General features: G+C 33.9%; 1 pseudogene; it reads left to right on the top strand.

Moving 5' to 3' along the window:
- The first annotated feature begins 1127 nt into the window (after nt 1–1127).
- The window catches only part of LOC110587258, a 108119-nt pseudogene continuing 87597 nt past the window's right edge, over nt 1128–21649 (top strand).

The raw sequence follows: 21649 nt of genomic DNA, 5'->3' as shown, positions 1-21649 counted from the left end.
TTGTTTATCCTCAGCACTTAGGATACCGTCAAATGCATGAACTGCAGAAATAGCTCAGTTACAGTGTCATTTTCTGTGTTTGAGCATCTAAAGTAAAGGACTGTCAATAAAAATAAGAGCATCTAATATTTATTGAGATAATTACATTCTGAGGACCAGAAGAAGAATGTTTCACACGTTCTATACTTCGATGTTCACAAAAACCAAAAACAGAATCAGCCAGGATTTGGGGGCAGAAACCAGAACCATTCTAGATATTTGTAGTAAAAAAGAGGTAAATGTAAGGAAATATGTTTTCAAAACATTGTGGATCTTGAAATGTGGACTCCAGGATGGCCTCCAGGAATGAGGCCAAGCCCATAGCAGAACAGGGCTACCAAAGCAGTTACTACTCTGCCATAGCTCCCTTCAACATCCTTGAAGCTCAGACTTAATGCAGACATCTCCACATCTTTACTTGCCAACAGAAAACAGCCAAAGCAGCTGGAAGATAGCCTCTGCTACATTTATGCTTTCCAAAACTCAGAGATGTGTACTTAATTTACAGTGAGTCATTTTTTTTTTTCCATTCAGAACTTCAGCTGCAAGGAAGAAAAATTGTTTTTAACTTTTTAGCCTTCTCTGTATAGGAAGGAATGAGAGTAGGTAGAAAAAGATTAATAGTGCCACCAAATACATTTATCACAGACTTTCCTATTCTCATATCCAGATATGGAAATTATAAGTCAAGTAGTTTAAGTAACTTGCTCATGATCCCAGAACTAGCTATGCAGTGAAGTAAGGATTCAAATTCAGATGCATTAGTTAGCACGTGCTAAGCTAGAGAAAGAACAACATGAACATTTCACAGTTTCAAAGGCTTATATTAACAGTGTACATTGTCTTCCTTACTTTGGAACGGCCACAGCTGTAGTATTTGGGTTATAGGGTCAGAAGAAAAGAAAATGTGATGAACACAATATAGTCTCTTAAGCTTCTGCCCAGAAGTGACACACATTATTTCCTCTCATATTTCATTGACCAAAGCAAATCCCAAGGCCGTGTCTCAGTTCACTAGCATAGGGTTGGGTGTATATAACTCTCTGTCAGCAAGGGAAACCAAACATTTGTGAATAAAATAATCTATCATGGCCGATCTGTCTGACTATAAACTCTATGCCCGTATCTGCTGGAAGTCTTTTCTTATTCCCCAAGACATTATGAAAAAAGATCCAGGTAAGTGGAAGTCCTGGCTTCATAGAGAGAGACCCAGGTTGCTATTTGGAACTCCATTCTGGGCTTAAACTCTGCAGTGAGGTGCTGTGAGCAGCTAAATTCCTTCTTCCTGGGGCCAGCTCTTTTCTCATGAGACTCCCTTGGGACAATCAGGGCAAGAGATGTTTTTAGAAAAGACTGTGTTGGGTTCAGAGAAATGAAGGTTCTCATCTTCTGAGGACTTACATATCCTATCCATTTGGACCATTACCTTTGATCACCTGAGGGTTGACTAGCACAGCCATTCTAAAGCTCTTTCACATATTTAATTACCATAATTTATGAGATAGGTACTACTGTCAATCTCAAGTTTAGAGATAAGAAAACTGAGGCACAGAAAAATTAGGCAACTTGCCTAAAGTCACGCAAGGCAGAGACAGACTTGTATTTGAACCCTATAGATCTTAGTCCTAAACTCACAATCTTAACAACTATGCGTTATTGCCCCCCTCCCCCGCGCCTTTTTTTTTTTTTTTTTTTTTTGCCAGGCCTATTCTAGGTCTAGGTTCTGGGATACAATGATGGTCAAATAAACATAACCTATGCCCTCATAGAACTAGTCTAGAAAGGAAAATGTGTGTGTATGTGCGTGTGTGCTGTGTATATATGTATGTATATATGTGTATATGTTGCAGAATCGCAAAATCATATAATTACCAACTTGTGCTTTGAAGGAAAAATATAGAGTATCTGAGAATATAAAACAGAATACATAGGACTTAAAACTTTGTGTGAGTCATTGAAGTCTTCTCTATGAAGATAAAGTTTGAGTTGAGAGTTAAATGATAAGTTTACTAAGTAAAGAATGTCTGGAGAATAATGTTTCACCAGTGGAAACAGCAGTTGCAAAGACTCAGAAACTGGGAAAAATGATAAATTTTAGATAGTAAATAAAGGCCAACATCAATGGGATGGACAGGAGATGAAGCTAGAAATAGGACATGGTTCATATTATCTTGCAGGTGCCTGTAGGGCAAAGCAATGATTTTCATCTATTTTAGTAGTAACAGAAATCTGCTGAAGGACTTTGAACTGGGAACGTCATCATTTTAGATTGCATTTCAGGTTCATTATGATTTTTTAAAATACTGATTTATTTACCTGCCTCGTTTTCATGTGTGTCAGAACTGACAAAAGCATTTTTACCCAGAATATTGAGCTATATAAGTGGAAATCACTGCACGGCTGTGAGTGGTGGGGAAGAGTGTGGTGTATTGAAAGTACAATATCACAACATGGAAGGCTGCTGAAAAATTATGCAGACACTTGCAGATCAAGAAGCAATGAACATGTGTGAGGTCCACTGTGTTACAGAGACAATTACCCAGAAGGATTTCACATTAAACCTGGTGTAGCTCTCCTGGAATTGTAAATAGGGCAGTGAGGGAAATAGAAAAGTGAAATTGTGATTAGACGTAACCAATAGGAACTTGACCAAAGCAAGCATTAATTTTTCTCAAGTAACACAAATAAGAAAGAAACTATTTGGTGGGGAGGAATCAAAGTCAAGACTTCTTAGCTAAAAATGGAGACATATGTCTTCTTCACAGAAAGAAGTATTGAGTGATTGTTAGAAGGCCTCAAATGTTAAATTAGGATTAGAGATTACCTTATTTTGACATTTGTGAACCCACCAAGTCCATCTTTGCCTACAGTTCTTGGCAGAAACTCTTAATTTTGGTTGCCAATAAAATAAAATAACTTGTTTTATGTTTTTAGCTGAGGGAAAATGATGAAGTTTTTAGAAAAAAGAATTTAAGGAATAATTATGAAGCTAAGACACCAAAAAGGCACGAAAAGACTTAAGTCTTAGGAACACATGTAAGCTAGAATCAAACACCACCAGGATTTAGCTGTTTCTTCTTTTTTTAACCACCACTATCTCTGTTCTGCTGACTGGATTTCTTAACCTGGCAGGAAATATGGTGAAAAGTCATGTTATGTTTTATATTATATTATATCATATTAATTACATTATACTCTATTATATTTCCGTACTGTTCCAACCACTGGAAAGATACTATCTGTCACTGCTTTTTGATGGCAAATCTCAAAATTTGGGGGAAAAATTCATAAAAGTTTGGGTCACATGCTACCAAGTGTGACCACAGGATCACACTCCCAGAGATTATGATGTGGGTCATAAATGCCAGTGTAAATGATACTTTTGATGAGGGATACTTCATTAAAGGAAAAGAAGGTGGTCCTGGTCAGAAAAATACATGATTTTCCATTTGACCAAGATGACTATTTTTCATCCTTCATATATTTGCTAAGACATATAATTTCTTGACCATCAAGACGAGAATTACACGTCTCTTTTATTGTTCCTGTAGTTATCCCCATCATGGTGAACACAAAAATGTATTTGATTTGCTTATTTCTTCATCTGTTCCCCTTACAGAATGATAAATTCTTTGAGGACAGAGACTTCACTTGGGTAATATAATAGCACAAAGACTGGCACATAATGTAATGATGATAGAAATTGATCTTTATTCTAACTTGGTACATTTTTGTAGGCACTGTCCTGATAAATTTTATGTGGATTATCACATTTATTCCTGACAATAACCCTATAAATCAGTTAGCATTATTATCTCCATTTTACATAGTGGGAAATTTAGACTTTGAAAGGATATGAAGCTCAAGGTCATGACTAAAGTGTGTTAGAGCTGGCATTTAAATCCAAGCAGTCTGACATTAGAGTGCTTATTTTTAATCATGAGGCTAAAACTGCATTCTTTCTGCTTTAAGAAACATGAATATTATATGACATAAACCAGAAACATTTCATTTTGTTTCATGAAGTTTTAATCATGAAAATTTATTATTTATTTAAAGAAAACTTGGTTAGCTCTAAAAATCGATGGATAATAACATCTGTGTAGACAGAGTGAAGAAAGAAAACGATCGTTTGCATAATATAGGAAAGGAAAACAAAGTAACATTGAAAGCAGTTTTTTTTTTTCAAAGTTTAACTATGTCAGTCACTATGCTAGAAATTTAATCATAATATTTCCTCTGATCTTTTCAATAAAACTGTTGACCAAATAATTGTTAAATTGATGCTGAGACAGACACTATATGAGTCTGAAAGAACAAAGTTTTAAAAGATGGCATTGGGATTATATCCACATTTTGCAATATGATGATAATTTATAATTAGTTCAGTATACCATACAAACTATGGAAGTATAAGATACATTTACATGAAGAGCTCAAATGGACTAGATAATTTCACTTGGTAACCAGAATGTTACATAACAAATGCATATCGTAAGTCTTACTGTGTTTTGGCCAAAAGGTTTCATAGATAATATCTATATTTCCAGGTTCATGTATTTAAAAGCTGTATTAATTACAAAATTGGAGTAGATATATTTGCAACACCAATGATCGTTCATCTTAAGGAATAGGCATAGCAAAAGTCTTAACATTTTTAAATCACTTTTTTTTAAAGATTTTATTTATTTATTTGACAGAGAGAAACAGAGAGAGCGCACAAGCTGGGGGAGAGGCAGAGGGAGAGGGAGAAGCAGGCTCTCCGCCGAGCAAGGAGCCCGATGCAGGACTTGATCCCAGGACCCTGGGATCATGACCTGAGCTGACGGCAGATGCCTAACCAACTGAGCCACCCAGGCGTCCCTTTAAATAACTTTAATTGTAAATATATAAGATAGTTATCTTAGTATAGTACTGACACAAGTAACCTTTATGTTATAATAATGCAATCTAAAAGTTATATACATTTTTGAAGCATAAAAGTAGTAAGTTCCCCAAAAGATAATAATCTCTGTAGCTGGAGGACAAAATAATTTGGATTAATAAGCTGCACATCATGAAATATACCAACACTGTTGATTCATAAATAAATTTCTCTCTTGAATGTTCCATAGCATTGCTATAAATTTATAACTTCTGAATTCATAGTTATCAGGTAATTAAATCAAACTAACTGGATCTTTGGGTTATTCTGGTAGCATTTTACCAAAATGATGTCAAACATTTATAGAAGCTTTTTAAATTGATTTAATTGGAGATATTAAAATTAGAATTCTGGTTTTGATAAGGTGTATGTGGAAATAGAAATACAGAAAGATTTGTGTTTTTTTTTTTTAAGATTTTATATATTTATTTAATTGACAGAGAGAGACAGCAAGAGAGGGAACATAAGTAGGGGGAGTGGGAGAGGAGAAGCAGGCTTCCCGCCAAGCAGGATGCCCAAATGGGGCTCGTTCCCAGAACCCTGGGATCATGACCTGAGCTGAAGGCAGTCGCTAAACCAACTGAGCCACCCAGGCGCCCTAAGATTTGTGTTGTTTTTAAAAAACATATGTCTAGCCCACAATTTTAGAATTAAAAAGGGAGATAAATCGTATTTCTACTAGAAATATTATGAAAAAATATATTGGTCATATTTAGATGCAGGGACATAAATTGATCATTCACATAAAATATGTCTATTCAGATGTTTGGGGGCTCATATGAAAATTGTACAAGTATTCATTTTCTTAGTCTTTAAAAAAATTCAGAATGTTTTAAAACTATCAGTGGTAGAATCATCAGAAGCTTTCTATAACTTTTGACAATAAAATGTCCTGAATTTTATACTTTTATACATGCCCTAATTACATCTACAAACTGTCTGATTATTGGCATAACACAAAATATATTATTAGCTACTTCTTGGCAGATGCTAAGCCTGAGAAATATTTTTCTACCCATTGTTGATTTCACAAGGCCATATACACTCAAAGTTTCATTCAGACTAAATATTGTCACTGTTCTAATTTATAAAAATAAAACATAGTGTCAAGTACTAACAACTATTTTTAGGGTTAAGCATTTCTCATAACAATATAACACTGTGATGTTTCTTTTTAAAAATGGCTGTCATGCAGTATGGTACTGGCACAAAAACAGACACATAGATCAAGGGAACAGAATAGAGAGCCCAGAAATGGACCCTCAACTCTATGGTCAACTAATCTTCGACAAAGCAGGAAAGAATGTCCAATGGAAAAAAGACAGTTTCTTCAACAAATGGTGTTGGGAAAATTGGACACCCACATGCAGAAGAATGAAACTGGACCATTTCCTTATACCACACACAAAAACAGACTCAAAATGGTTGAAAGACCTAAATGTGAGACCAGAATCCATCAAAATCCTAAAGGAGAACACAGGCAGCAACCTCTTCGACCTCAGCCACAGCAACTTCGTCCTAGAAACATCACCAAAGGCAAGGGAAGCAAGGGCAAAAATGAACTATTGGGACTTCATCAGGATAAAAAGCTTTTGCACAGCAAAGGAAATAGTCAACAAAACCAAAAGACAACTGACAGAATGGGAGAAGATATTTGCAAATGACATATCAGATAAAGGGCTAGTATCCAAAATCTATAAAGAACTTACCAAACTCAACACCCAAAGAATAAATAATCCAATCAAGAAATGGGCAGAAGACATGAACAGACATTGTTCCAAAGAAGACATCCAAATGGCCAACAGACACATGAAAAAGTGCTCAACATCACTCAACATCAGGGAAATCCAAATCAAAACCTCAATGAGATACCACCTCACACCAGTCAGAAGGCTAAAATTAACAAGTCAGGAAATGACAGATGTTGACAAGGATGCAGAGAAAGGGAAACCCTCCTACACTGTCGGTGGGAATGCAAGCTGGTGCAGCCATTCCAGAAAACAGTATGGGGTTTCCTCATAAAGTCGAAAATAGAGCTACCCTACTGAGTATTTACCCCAAAGATACAAATATAGTGATCTGAAGGGGTACTTGCACCCGAATGTTTATAGCAGCAATGTCCACAATAGCCAAACTCTGGAAAGAGCCAAGATGTCCATCAACAGATGAATGGATAAAGAAGATGTGGTGTATATATATATATATGCACAATGGAATATTATGCAGCCATCAAAAAACCCCACAAAATCTTGCCATTTGCAACGATGTGGATGGAACTAGAGGGTATTATGCTAAGCGAAATAAGTCAATCAGAGAAAGACAAATATCATATGATCTCACTGATATGAGGAATTCTTAATCTTAGGAAACAAACTGAGCGTTGCTGGAGTGGTGGGGGTGGGAGGGATGGCATGGCTGGGTGACAGACATTGGGAAGGGTATGTGCTATGGTGAGCACTGTGAATTGTGTAAGACTGATGAATCACAGACCTGTACCTCTGAAACAAATAATACATTATATGTTAAAAAAAAAAAAGAAGTAGAAAGGGAAAAATGAAGGGGGGAGAATCGGATGGGGAGATGAACCTTGAGAAACTATGGACCCTGAGAGACAAACTGAGGGTTTTAGAGGGGAAGGGGGGTGGGGGGATGGGTTAGTTTGGTGATGGGTATTAAGGAGGGCACGTATTGAATGGAGCACTGGGTGTTATATGCAAACAATGAATCATGGAACACTACATCGAAAACTAATGATGTAATGTATGGTGACTAACATAACATAATAAAATAAAATTTAAAAAAATGGCTGTCATGGATATAGAAAACTCTGTGCCTTCCTTTCTAAATAGACTCTGGGTGATTAATGGGCTAACATGGTTTATATAGACTTTCACTTTCAAATGCTTCCATTAAATTGGCAAGTAATGATAATGCAAATATGTGAAATAGCCAGGTGTTAGAGAACGTGGGGAAAGGGGAGTACATGTGGGTGGGTGACCATAGCAATAAAGAGTTAATTGTTTATTGAAAGGAGGGTGCCAACTTATTCCAGTCAGTTTTGTTACTGAGATAATTTGGAAATCCCCATTATATGTGGACTTTTTTGACTTTTCTAATACTGAGTGGAACTCATAAACCTACCTTTGGGCCACTAGTTTGAACACCTTGGCTTATATCCCATCTGTTATAAAAAGAATAAAAATACTGAGATGCTCAGAGTTTTCCTCAAATTGAATCCACGGTTTGGAAACTAGGGACAAAGGAGAAGGTGGAAGGGGCAGAAGGAGACAATTTCTTGTTTCACCACATAGCATTATGTGGTATTTTATCGAACTCTCTGCAATAAATTAAAATCTCAGAGAATGTGCTTTTAAAAAAATAATGTGTGGGCATCTTCTAATGATTAGTCATTTTAATTCTTTCAAAGGGATTTTGGTTCACATTGTTGAATTCCATTGTCCATTTCCTCAAGCAGTGAGTCATCACTTTAGGGGCAATTAAAAAAATAGCCTCTGGGAGGACTCCTAACATAGAGTTGGGTTTAGGATGGTCCTTTTATAAATAGAACCCAAATAGAATATAACCTCCCTGCAGACTTTTGTCTAATTAAAATGCAGCCTCAGTTTACCATTTGCAGCCTTAGTGAAAAACAGAGCTATCCTGATATAGGGTGAATGTATTTATTTATCCAGTGTGTGATAAAGGGATGTAACTTCTAGGTTGTATGGTTTCTCTGCACATAAAGTTGATTGTAACACATTCAACCAATTATTCTGCAAAACCATAAAAAACTATGAAGTATTAAATATCCTCAAATGTACTCATAGCAACTTAGACAATTAAAAGATTTAAAGTAATGCTCCAGAAACAACCATGCTTCTTCAACCATTTTAATGGCAATTTTCCTAATACTGACACTTAGATTGCTACATTTAGTTGGGCTTTTCAGATTTGCTTTTTCTTAATACATGGTATATTGAGTCAAAAAAATGACAGAAAGAAAAAGAGGGAACTAAAGAGAGGGAGAGAGAGAGAAAAAGGAAAGAATACAAGAGAAAGAAGGAAAAGATAGGTAGATAGAAGGAATGAGAACTGAATAATCCATCACATCATTTTATTGAGCTGATATTTATTAAGAGCCTATTCTTTATAAAGCGCTTTGTTAGGCATGATTAAATGTTATCCTGTAGGATTCCCGGTTATGAAATGACTATAGCCTAAGTTACAGAATAAACTTTTAAGTGATAATAAATATTTTAATTTGGGTCAAGCTCTTAGATTATGTGGGGATTCCTCTTCTGAAAGTAATGTGTATATGTAGAACCTGTCATAGCTATGCATTTCTATGGAAAGGAAGGCATATATAATCCTGTATTAATAGGGGTGAAAATTTATTATACTGCCACAAAGAAAAACTTACTAGTAGTGAAGAATACTAAATAAAAATATTAGACATAATTCCATGGACCCAAAATGTTCTTTCCATAAATGCCTTATCATGGAAATTGATTCTATACTCATTTTTCCAGGCCTATAAACTGAGCACAAAAATCCCTAACATATATATACACTGAATTTTTTTTCTTCACACATTTAGATGTGATAAATATACATGGTGTCAAAAATAATGTGCAGTATCAGTGTTTAATACCAGTCTCCTTTGCTGATAATGCACTGAAGATATGTGAATGGTATATACCTTGTGATTGCTATAAGATAATCTGGTTTTGGCCTAATATTTAGCTGCCATGGTGATGTGTTAAACAGTTTGGGGATAAAGCAACAAACAGACTTGAAATCTTCAAAACACAGTTGAAATTTTATATTTATGAAACCTTCATTTTATAAGTTTAGCAGTAATTGCATGCTGTTAGGACTAGAATGTTAATGCAGCATTTATTAGAATTAGATTTGAGTACATTACCCTTTAATGTTATTAAAAGATGAAACATAATTCAGAAATTGTTGGTCAAATAATAAAATTCCTTTTTTTTCAGTTTCTTTCCAAGTCTTGACACATGATCAAATGCTTTATGTAGCTATTTGAAAAATAATATAACATTATCAATTTCTAAACACATCTTACCTCTGGGATCATAAAACAAGCACACATACATATTTCAAGGTGCATTGGCTATTAAGTTGAACATATTTTTTTACTACTCCGATATAAATTGATATCAAGCATCCCTGCTAGAGCATATATGTTTATCAGGCTGTATATTGCTGTTTCAATACATGAGCTATGGAGCTTGGGACAACAGTTAACAGGTGTAAAACCTAAAACAGAGTGGTCTGAAAATTTTTTACTTACATAATACTATCATTAAATTGTTTGAGCATACTCACACACACAAACATGCATATCAATTTCATATACCGACCACTATATCACTATATAAATTACATGTATCTACCACTATATAAAATGGGCATTGTAAACCATATATAAAGTTAGGAATTAAAATTATTAAGCCAAAACTGAAATAAAATTTTCTTGAATTAATTTAATTATGGTAAAAAAATTATCTCTACATCTGATTTTAGTAGCTGTCATAACTAGTAAGAATACTTTACAAAAATTAAAAATCCAAATGGAAGAAATGTATCCTAAATTGTGCATAATCAAACACAGTACTCATTTTTTTAATTTCATACTTCAGTTTTGCAAAATTTTTGTCAAAATTCAGTTAGTACTTTTTTGAAACTAAATTATAGGCCTTATAATCTAATTTCAAGGCAATGAATTTAACATTTAATAAGTTTAATACTTACCTTCATCCTTTTAAGGCATGTGCAATTTGACATATTTTGTTTCTATTTTTCTATATTTGAAGGTTGTAGAGCTTTTACAATTAATACAAAGTATTTTCAAGAATTAAATGATTGTGTAATGATCAAAATATGTCCAAATATTTTTTTTCCTGAAATTTCCCTTAAATCTCTTGCTAGGAACAATTTAAACCCATGGGTATTACATGTAAAATAAATTTAAGACTTGTTTGGTCTGGCTGGGCACCTCAATACTGAGAAACAACACAGTAGAGCAGAGGTAGCAATGTAATTAGCAGACAAGAAAATAACGAGAGCCAGAGTGGGACATGATAATGCACCAAGAAGACATAGCAATCTAAATGTGTGAGTTCCAAACAACAGAGATGCAAAATATGTGAAGCAGAAGTGATAGAATTGAAAAAAAATAAACAAATCCACAGGTACAGTTGGAGCCTTCAACACCCCTTTCACAACAAGTCATAGAATAATTAGAAAGCTGTCTAGGATATAAAACTCATTAACACCATTAAGCCAACAAGATCTAATGGATGTTTGTAGAATGCTCCAACCAACAACACAAGAATAAGTTCTTTCTTTTTTGTTTGTTTGTTTCTGGTTTTTATTTAAATTCCAGTTAGCTGGCATATAGTGTAATATTAGTTTCAGGAGTAGAATTTAGAGATTCATCACTTACATGTAACACCCAGTGCTCATCACAACAGGTGTCCTCCTTAATACCCACCACCTCTTTAACCCATCGCCCCACCCACCTCCCTCCAGCAACCCTCAGTTTGTTCTCTATAGTTCAGAGTCTGTTTTATGGTTTGCCTCTCGATTTTTCCCCCTATGATCATCTGTTTCATTTCTTAAATTCCACATATGAGTGAAATAATATGGTATTTGTCTTTCTTTGATTTATTTCACTTAGCAAAATACACTCTAGCTCCATCCACATTGTTGCAAATGGCAAGATTTCATTCTTTTGGATGGCTGAGTAATATTCCATTATATATATATATATAATATTAATAAAGTATTACTAAAATAATAATAAAGTACATATTATATACATATATAATATATACTTATCCATTCATCAGTTGATGAAAATTTAGGCTTTTTCCATAATTTGGCTATTTTTGATAATGCTGCTATAAACATCAGGGTGCATGTGCCCCCCTGCTTCAAAGCTGTATTTTTGTATCCTTTGGGTAAATACCTAGTAGTGCAATTGCCGGATCATAGGGTAGTTCTATTTTTAACTTTTGGAGGAACCTCCATACTATTTTCCAGAGTAGCTAAACCAGTTTGCAGTCCCACCAACAGTGTAAGAGGGTTCCCTTTTCTCTGCCTCCTTGCCAACATCTGTTGTTTCCTGAGTTGTTAATTTTAGCCATTCTGAAAGGTGTGAGGTGGTATCTCATCGTGGTTTGATTTGTATTTCCCTGATGATGAGTGATGTTGAGCATCTTTTCATGTGTCTGTTGGTCTAGATGCCCTCTTTGGAAAAATGTCTGTTCATGTCTCCTGCCCATATCTTAACTGGATTATTTGATTTTTTAGGTGTTGAGTTTGGTAAGTTCTTTATAGATTTTGGATACTAACCCTTTATCAGATATGTCATATGCAAATATCTTTCCCATTCCATAGGCTGCCTTTTAGTTTTGTTGATTGTTTCCTTCGCTGTGCAGAAGCTTTTTATCTTGATGAGGTCCCAATAGTTCATTTTTGCTGTTGTTTCCCTTGCCTCCAGTGACATGTCTAATAAGAATTCACTGCAGCCAAGGTCAAAGATGTTGCTGCCTGTGTTTTCCTCTAGAATTTTGACTTTTTTCTTCTCACATTTAGGGCTTTCATCTATTTTGAGTTTATTTTTGTGTATGGTGTAAGAAAGTGGTCCAGTTTCATTCTTCTGCATGTGGCTGTCCAGTTTTCCCAACACCATTTATTGAAAAGCCTTTTTCCCATTGGATATTCATTCCTGCTCTGTGGAAGATTAGTTGACCTTACAATCATGAGTCCATTTCTGGGTTTTCTATTCTGTTTCATTGTATCTATCCTATTGTTTCCATAAATTTTTAACTAAAGATTATTCTCTTATCATTTTCAATTCATTTCTTTTCTGATATTTCTCTGTATGTATATTTAAGTGTATTTTTTAAAGCAACACTGCCTCAGAGGACCAGTCAGTTACGTATTTTTTAAAGGAGAGCACTTAAAACCATCTGTTTTTTTAATTTTTATTATCTGTGTATTTATAAGATAATTATGTTTACCCTGAATTATTTTTATCTTAAATCAAAATATTAAATTAAAGTATCAGTTAAATATTCATGGTGAAGAATTAGGTTGCGCACATTATCCTTACTATTATTACAAATTGTCTTTATTAATAAAGCCAATTAAGTTATCGCAATGAAACCCAGATAAAGAGCAATTTATTTTATCTCAATTATATACAGTATTTATTTTATCTCAATTATATACAGTATTTAATGGTCTGTTTATTATGCTGAGCAATAAGTTAAATCATTTCTAGTATAAAGGAATCATTACAAAAAGTCAGAGTCATCACTGTTTAAGCCAGTATCTTTCATTTGAGCAAAAATGTTTATACTGTACATAAATTTTATGTTAATATACTCATTTGAGCTAAAGGATTATATAATTATGTGATTGTCATCATATCTATTGATATTGAACACAATATGAGAGAAAGAATGGTGGGCTGGTAGTCCAGAAAGTTCATTTCAATCATGACCCCAGAAGTAAATCAGTGTTTGATTTTGGACAAGGCTGACTGTTGACTCAGTTTCTCCATATATAAAGTAGATATCTGCTCTACCTACCTTACAGATTGGTTGTTGTAAAATAACAATGAATAGTTTCAGTCAGGATCCTTGACTGCAACGTGAAGTATTTAGTGCTTACAAGATCTTTCTTCAGCATTAGGGGCTAGGCAGTTCTCCTCTGAAACAATATGCACCTGGTTTTCTCAGAACTCGGGTACAAGTATTTACACTTTGCATTAAATACTTTCAGGTTAGATACTTGCTTAGCTTCTACTCTGCCTGCTAGCTCTCACTTAGCTCAATACTTAACATCAACATAGTTGTAAATCCAATCACATGGGTGACAAAACAACTAATCAATCTAATTGTTGGACTTAACTTTATCCTCATATTTAAACATTAGCATTCACTTTTTTTTTAATCTTACAGAAGTAGGGGAAAATCACTGTAGAATCTAGAATATCTTTTCCCACCAGCTCCAGTTTAGATACTAAGAGCATCTCTAAAAACTTAAAATGTAGTAGAATAAGTTATAAAAAAATTAGTTTTATTTTACAGTTATGATAATGGCATTGAAAAAGACTTTTATGGTTAAGCAGAGTAATTATTATGTAAAAAGTATCTTTTGGGTTTATTAAATCCTTTCTGAAATATGTGTATTCCTTTTAGAATTATCTTGATATGCTGTTTGTGTGTGTTTGGTTATTCTTATTTTGATTTTTTATTTGCTTTCTATCATTCCCATTTCAATATAAAATATGTAATGTTACAAATTTATTCTGACAAATTGTTTTTCATATGATAAGACAAAATAGAATATATTAAAAAGACTTGAGTATTAATTTAAGGAAATCTTTTGATGATCCCCTTTATACTTTTTCATTTAAACTAGCCAATTTTGTGTGAAAATATTTCTACTTAAGAAAGTCCCTTCTCAATTACCTCTTCCCAACTATTAGAAGAAACCATTAAGATTTATATAATCTTGTAGTTCAGTATGTCATCATTTTGTGAACTACTATTTATTGATGCTATATAGATTTAGAATATTATTTTCCTCAACTTTTGTTGGCAAGTTTCTTTATCCATTTTAAACCCCTTTTGTATCAGCAACTTGTAAGTAAAGAGAAACTAGAAAATATCACAATATTTATTATGCTTTTATTCTTCTTATACATATTAGTAGAATACTTAAGATACTTTGTGAGAAACCACCAGGTTTTCTTAAGCTGTTTTTGTTTTTTTTTTTTAAGATTTATTTTAGAGAGAGAGAGAGCACGGTGTGAGAGGCAGGGGCAGAGGGAGAGAGAGTCTCAAGCAGACTCTGTGCTGAGTGCAGAACCCAATGTGGGGCAGGGGTGAAGTGGGGTGGGGGTGCTCAATCCCAGGACCTTGAGATCATGACCTGAGCAGAAACCCAGAGTCCGACTCTTAACTGACTGTGCCACCCAGGTGCCCCACTTAAGCTGGTTTTTATGGAAAGAAATGACAGATTACTAAACTTGGATGAGAAAAATATTACACTATTATTTTCCCTAAACTTTAATTGAAATTTAGCATTTCATTTAATTATAAACATAGACAAAAAACCATGGTAATGCTAGTATATCTGCGTTTTTTGTATCACATGTTTGTGACAGATACCTTGAAGCATTATTTATGATCACCATATATTCATTACTGTTTACCTAATTGCAATCTTCCACTCTTCAGACTCGTGAAAGGTCCAGTGCAGCCGGGAAGCTACTGAACAATTCTGCATCAAGATCATCTTCCAGTATTTCAGGTTCTCACATTAAAGATCCAGACATCTTTCTGGTATTCTATATCTTCCTCTATTGATATGTGGAAAGAGGTGGGTCCTTGTCTTTGTATTCAATTTTTTTCAAGCCTGGATAATGAGAATTACTCCTATTGTTTGTAGGAAATTTTGTAACATGGAAAGGTGTGGCTGCTACAAATATAACTTATAGACTGGGAAAATTCAAATATGTCCAACTGTTGAGAAAACTCTTTTTTTTTTTAAATCAATATTCAATTCATTTAAGTTTATTTTTGCTGCTTTACTGACACATTATTAACAAATAATCATTGTATATATTTAAGATGTACAACATGATGTTTTGATATACATATACATTGTGAAGTGGTGCCCCCAGTCAAGCTAATTTACCTGTCTATCACCACACATATTTACCCTGTGTGTGTGTGTGTGTGTGTGTGTGTGTCTGTGTTGGGAACTAGAGTTAGCAATGATGTATTGTAACTTGAAATTTTCTAAGAGTATATCTTGAGAAAATTCTTTATGAGTTTTATTTAAAGTAACTTTAAAAATTGCTAATACATTGTACCATTATATGAATTATTTGCCATGCTGGAAATTCTAAGGGTTCTTTCTATTTTTTAGTTCTTGGCTCCCTGTTTTGTTCACCATCTGTGTTATGAAATAAAGGATTTTGTATTCAGCATAATATGCTAATAGTGCCTTTGTATTATAATTTTGTGAAAATATTACACATTTAAAAATAACTTTGCAAAATAATCTACAAAGGATATCAGATATTAAAATTACTGTTTATAGAAAAGCTCAGACACATGTTTCCCTGCCCAGTCCCTCCATCCCAACAATTTAATTTCATCTATACTGAGCCATATGTGTCCTTTTGTTAGTGTTACATAGTTTTGGAAAGAATAATGTAACTGAATTAAGATTATTTGATCTAAATATCACCTACCTGTATGCTTAACAACTTCAATTTTAAGGAAACAAGAATAATGACAAATGCATTAGAATGATAAAAACTAATTTGATATATAACATTATTAAAAGATGGATTGATGATTTGAATGAGCTAATCATTTTGAAGTCTTAATGTAATGTGGCTGATACAATAAAAACAAAAGACGAAGAATATGATACAGTGAAAAATGATAATATGTTGGGAATTCTAAAAGACACAAGGAAGTAACAAGATTTCTCCAAAGTTTGAACTTTAGCAGTGTATAGGCTTTATTGGGTATGTTTAAAATATATTGAACCATTATTCTGATATAATGGCCTCCTATTTACTTTAAGACAGCTTTTTAAGAGTAAGAAGCATAAGGTTCACATCTAATAACCATTCATCAAATTCTAATGTGACTATCATTAAAACAGACTTACTTTTTGGTATATGTAGGGTAATGATTCAATTAGTTTCAATTACCAAAGCCTGTCAGGCAACTAATCAAACATGTGGAAAGGACAGTTTTATTTTATCCCTGACAATTTTGCCTAGGAGTCAGAGTTGAAAGGAAGATATTTATTTTTTTCAGATCCAAAGTAAACAAAATTCTACAATGCATATTTAAATACTAAAGACAGTATAATTTCCTATCATTAATTGGTATATCGGTTAATGCCCTAGTAGAGTACTTACCATAATGCAAGACCGATGCTTTCAAAATACTGACAAGAGATGAAAGACCATTGATTTAATGGAAATGAGTGTTGGACTGGAAAACAGAAGAATGCAGTTTTAGTCCCAGCTCTGTTTAATCATGTAACAAGGACAAGCCCATTTAGGACAAGTCCACTTATCTCTCTGGACTTTTGTTTAACTCAAAGAGAGAAATAGATTGAGAGAGAGACAGAAAGAGAGAGAGGGAGGGAGGAAGACAGAGAATGTGTGGATGTTATGTAATAAATGTGTTGGGTTTTATTGTTGTTTGGATCAATATCTTCTTGAAGGGTCTGATGAAAATCTATAGGCTATCTACCTGGTAAATGCACCCATGTGCATCTTTGCCTAAAATTTTAGTAGTTCAAGGACACCCATAAGACAATTGTCATGGTTTCCAAATTAAAAAGAAAAAAATCCCTGAACCAATCACTTCCAATTGGAGATTCACAGTTCTTCTTTGTCAAGTTCTAATGAAAATTTATTAATGACAACTCACAGATAATTTCAGTCAGATATGTCAGATCCAGGATTGACCTGAGTCTATTCCATATACAGCAGACTTTAATTACTGACTTGTTCTATAATTATAATTCCACCACAGAGCTAATAATACTGAGATTCTTCTCTCAGGACCCAAGAATGACGTTTGAAAGACTAAGTTATAGAAAGTATGTAGACTGGCTTCCATTAAAAAAATATCAACATTAAAAGTACTTGGTGGAATCTATATCTGTTGAGAATTACTAAAAGCTCAGTGTATTTCTTCAAGTGTTAGACTTTTTAAAGACATCAATTTATAATGATAATACTCAGTTTACACAAGGTCAGCAATTAGAATCCAATACAATAATCTTTAATCCCTGTGATGTATCAGCTATTTTGAACATGATAGTGATTAATATGATGTAGAATGTTTCTTGAATTATAATAGTCAACAATTCTATTCCTTATATGTGTCTCTACTTATGTACAAGAAAATCAGCTTCATTTCCCCCATCATATCTCATAAATTATATTAGAATTGAGTGTTGCCATCATTTGTTGAATAATAAATTCCAAAGGAAGGTGTTTTCTTTTTAAGAAAAGGAGAGTGTGCATGCACAAAATCAAAACCTAACAATATTAGACAGTGATGAATTATTCTTCCACATTGTCTCATCTCTCGCTTACAGTCTTAATAACCAACACTTCTCTTACTCATTTCTTTGATGGAGAATATTAATTTTCTGAATCTAATCTACAGAGTTATAAAACACTTTCAAATCTTTCCTTTACAAGTGACTTGGTCTCTTCTCTAGAATTCCTGTAGCCCTATTTTTAAATTATTAAAATTTTATTAAAGTTTTCTGCATCCGAAGTTTTTATCAATAGCTTTCAAAATATAAACATTTAAATATACTATTATTCTGAAAATTTTATTGCAGACACATCGGTGAAATTCTTCAGTAGCAGCCAAATAGCAAAATGTTGTCTAGAGACAATTTTTCAGTGAATAGTGCTGGAGAAAGTATGCAAAGAACTTATGTTTCCACATGTAAAAATAGCAGCTGTAGCATTCAAAATCATCTTTATGCCTCTTACCCAATAATATACCAAGAAGACCAGTTAAGGGTGTTATATACAACTGTATCTGAAACTAATGAGGTACTATATGTTGGCTAATTGAATTTAAATGAAAAAAAGAAATAGTAAACAATCACATAAAAAAATAAAAAAGAAGAAAAGAAGACCAGTTAATATAGACTTATAGTAATCTAGAAAGTTACTAAAGGAGGGATTACTAAAGCAGGGAGCAAGTAGAAAAAATAGAAAGGAAATATATTATAATTCAGAAAATCATTAATAATTGTCTTTTTTATATGTGTGTACTCCCAAAATAAGTTGGACTAGGATGGAAAGCCCTGCATCATATTAAACAGTGTTTTTAGATATACTTTCATCCATTAATCAGGAAAGGAAAAAGAAATGAGCTACAGGTTAGGGAGTAAAAATTTTCATTATGCAACCACTATGTTGTTGTTATTTTGTTTTTGTTGTTATTTTTGAAAGTCATGAAATTTATGTAGAAAATTCCTCAGTTCATATTCATTTTCAGCACTGGCCCATGCACAATTTTTATTGCTTTATTTTATATCTCTCCTCTATCTACCACACTCAATTTGATTTTTATACCCCATTCTTCTTGACTCCAAATAAACAATTAATTAGAAACTGATAGTATTATTTCCATGCCTATTTTACATTGATGGTATTGGCTGTAAGTTTTTTTCTTTGGTTTTTGTCCTAAAATTATGTTTTTGCAAATTATTCATATTGCTCTATGTAGGTAGATTCATTTCTTTTTACCACTGCAGAGTAACCCATCATCACATATGTCATATTTCAGCTAAGCATTCTTCTTCTAACAGATACAAGAGTTTCTTATCTCAAGCTTCCAAAAAGCGGAATTTGGGATAAAAATTTGTGTGTAAATCATTTCTTGAGGGACTGCTCTGAGGAGAAACTTGCAAGGGAGTGAGGAAAGCAGTAAAGAAGTGGTCTCAGGACTTATCTAGCCTCAGCCTGATCCAAGGGGCTCTTGATTGTGAATTACACTTCAGAGGCTGCCCCACCCAGAGGCCAAGAGTCTGGGTTATTTATTTCTACGTCAATCAGCCATCTGTAGGCTAATTGATGGCTTTTTTATTTTTATTTTATTATATTAATCACCATACATTACATCATTAGTTTTTCATGTAGTGTTCCATGATTGTTTGCGTGTAACACCCAGTGCTCCATGCAGTACGTGCCCTCTTTAATACCCATCACCAGGCTAACCCATCCCCCCACACCCCTCCCCTCTAGAACCTTCAGTTTGTTTCTCAGAGTCCATAGTCTCTCATGGTTCATCTCCCCCTCCCATTTCCCCCCCTTCACTGTGAATTGTGTAAGACTGTTGAAGCACAGACCTGTACCTCTGAAACATATAATACATTATATGTTAAAAAAAAAAAGAAGAAGAAGAAGAAGATAGCAGGAAGGGGAAAAATGGATGGCTTTTGAGACAGAACTAGGTAGAGGAAAATGAGTGGAAAGGTGGGATTGGAAAACTTGTAGGCATCTCCTGAGTTGGAAGCTTCTGTCAACCAAGGTTGGTCTCTGGAGAAAGGTGCAGGTATGAAGTTTTTAGTGACCAATACCCATGGTAGTGTGGGACAGGTACACAAAAAGCCTTATAAAGGGGAGATGGTCAGGGCATCAACAGCATCTGCTACAATCAAGGTTGCTTATAGCTCTTTATTATCAAAACAATAATAGGATGGGTATTCTTGTTCATGTTCCATTTTGCACTGTTGCAAGTGTTTTCCTGGATTGCAAAACTACAAAATAGAAGTGGAATTGCAACACTCCATTTCACTGAAATCTGCTAAATAACACAATGACTGTTGAATCATTTACACTATCATTTTGACCATTTTTTATTTTCTTCCTCATTTGTAGGAATTCTTTGCACAAATTTCAGATATTGAAGATAAGATAGGAAGTATCTAATTATTGTGTCTTCACTCAAGTATTTACATGGCTATCAGTCAGCATACAATATTTAAATAACAATATCAGCACCATTGTTGATTTCCTTTAACTTCCTTTTTATGGTATTTGTATTGCTATTTTTCAAAGGAGAAACTGTATCTTAGTATCCCAAACTGAACTTGGATTGTATCTTTTCATTTCAAAGGACTATATCCATTTTGTTGATAGAAATTTAAAAAAGATTAATGACCTATTTTTCTTTGATGACAACAGCAGCTTGCATTAATATAGAGATCTTCAATCAGTCTAAAACTGACAGTCTTTGGTCAAAAAATATTTGAGATCTTTGTAAGTGTATGGACCAAGCATTTAAAATATATTTGTTGACAATGTAGCAAAATTCAGTTCTTTTAAGAATTACCTGATGGATAACTTTTAAATAAACTATTAGGTGGAGACATAGTATTCTTGGATTTCTTAAAAAACATAGCAAAAGAGGGGCGCCTGGGACTCAGTTGGGTGACTGCCTTTGGCTCAGGTCATTATCCTGGAGTCCCGGGATCTGGTCCCACATTGGGCTCCTGCTCAGTGGGGAGTCTGCCTCTCCTTCTGACCCTCCTCCCTCTCATACTTTCTCTCTCTCTCTCAAATAAATAAATAAAATCTTAAAAAAAAATACCAAAAGAGCAAAATGTTTTCTCTCCAAAACACTCACTCATCTTTGATGTAAGGTACTATTTGAATATAAATTGAATATAAATGTATACTACGAAGTATTTTTATTCTATTTCACATAGAGAGAACTGAGGTTTAGAAAGGTAAAATCAGGTTTTTAAGATCAAACTTGGCATTCAAACCTAAATGTATCTGGTTCCAAAGACCGTCTTTAACCACTATGCTGCCTTGCTGTTCCTCTTCTTTCAGAAGACTGAAATGTGTGGATCTGAGCTGGGTGAAAGCATGGTTGAAGAATGTGATTCAAGGGAAAAAATATCCAGTTCATCACCGTATACCCTTTGGGTTTCATACTACTGAATCTTTATTGCTCAAGCAAAGATTCTTTGCCCAGAGAACCTAAGAGGTGAGTTTTTATTTTATAACTTTTAAGGCACCACTTGTTCTTGTCATGAATTCTCTGCTAAAACAGAAAAAATATGAACACT

The sequence above is a fragment of the Neomonachus schauinslandi genome, chromosome 7 (assembly GCF_002201575.2).
Source record: "Neomonachus schauinslandi chromosome 7, ASM220157v2, whole genome shotgun sequence".
Taxonomy (NCBI): domain Eukaryota; kingdom Metazoa; phylum Chordata; class Mammalia; order Carnivora; family Phocidae; genus Neomonachus; species Neomonachus schauinslandi.
This window is presented reverse-complemented; position numbering and strand designations above follow the sequence as displayed.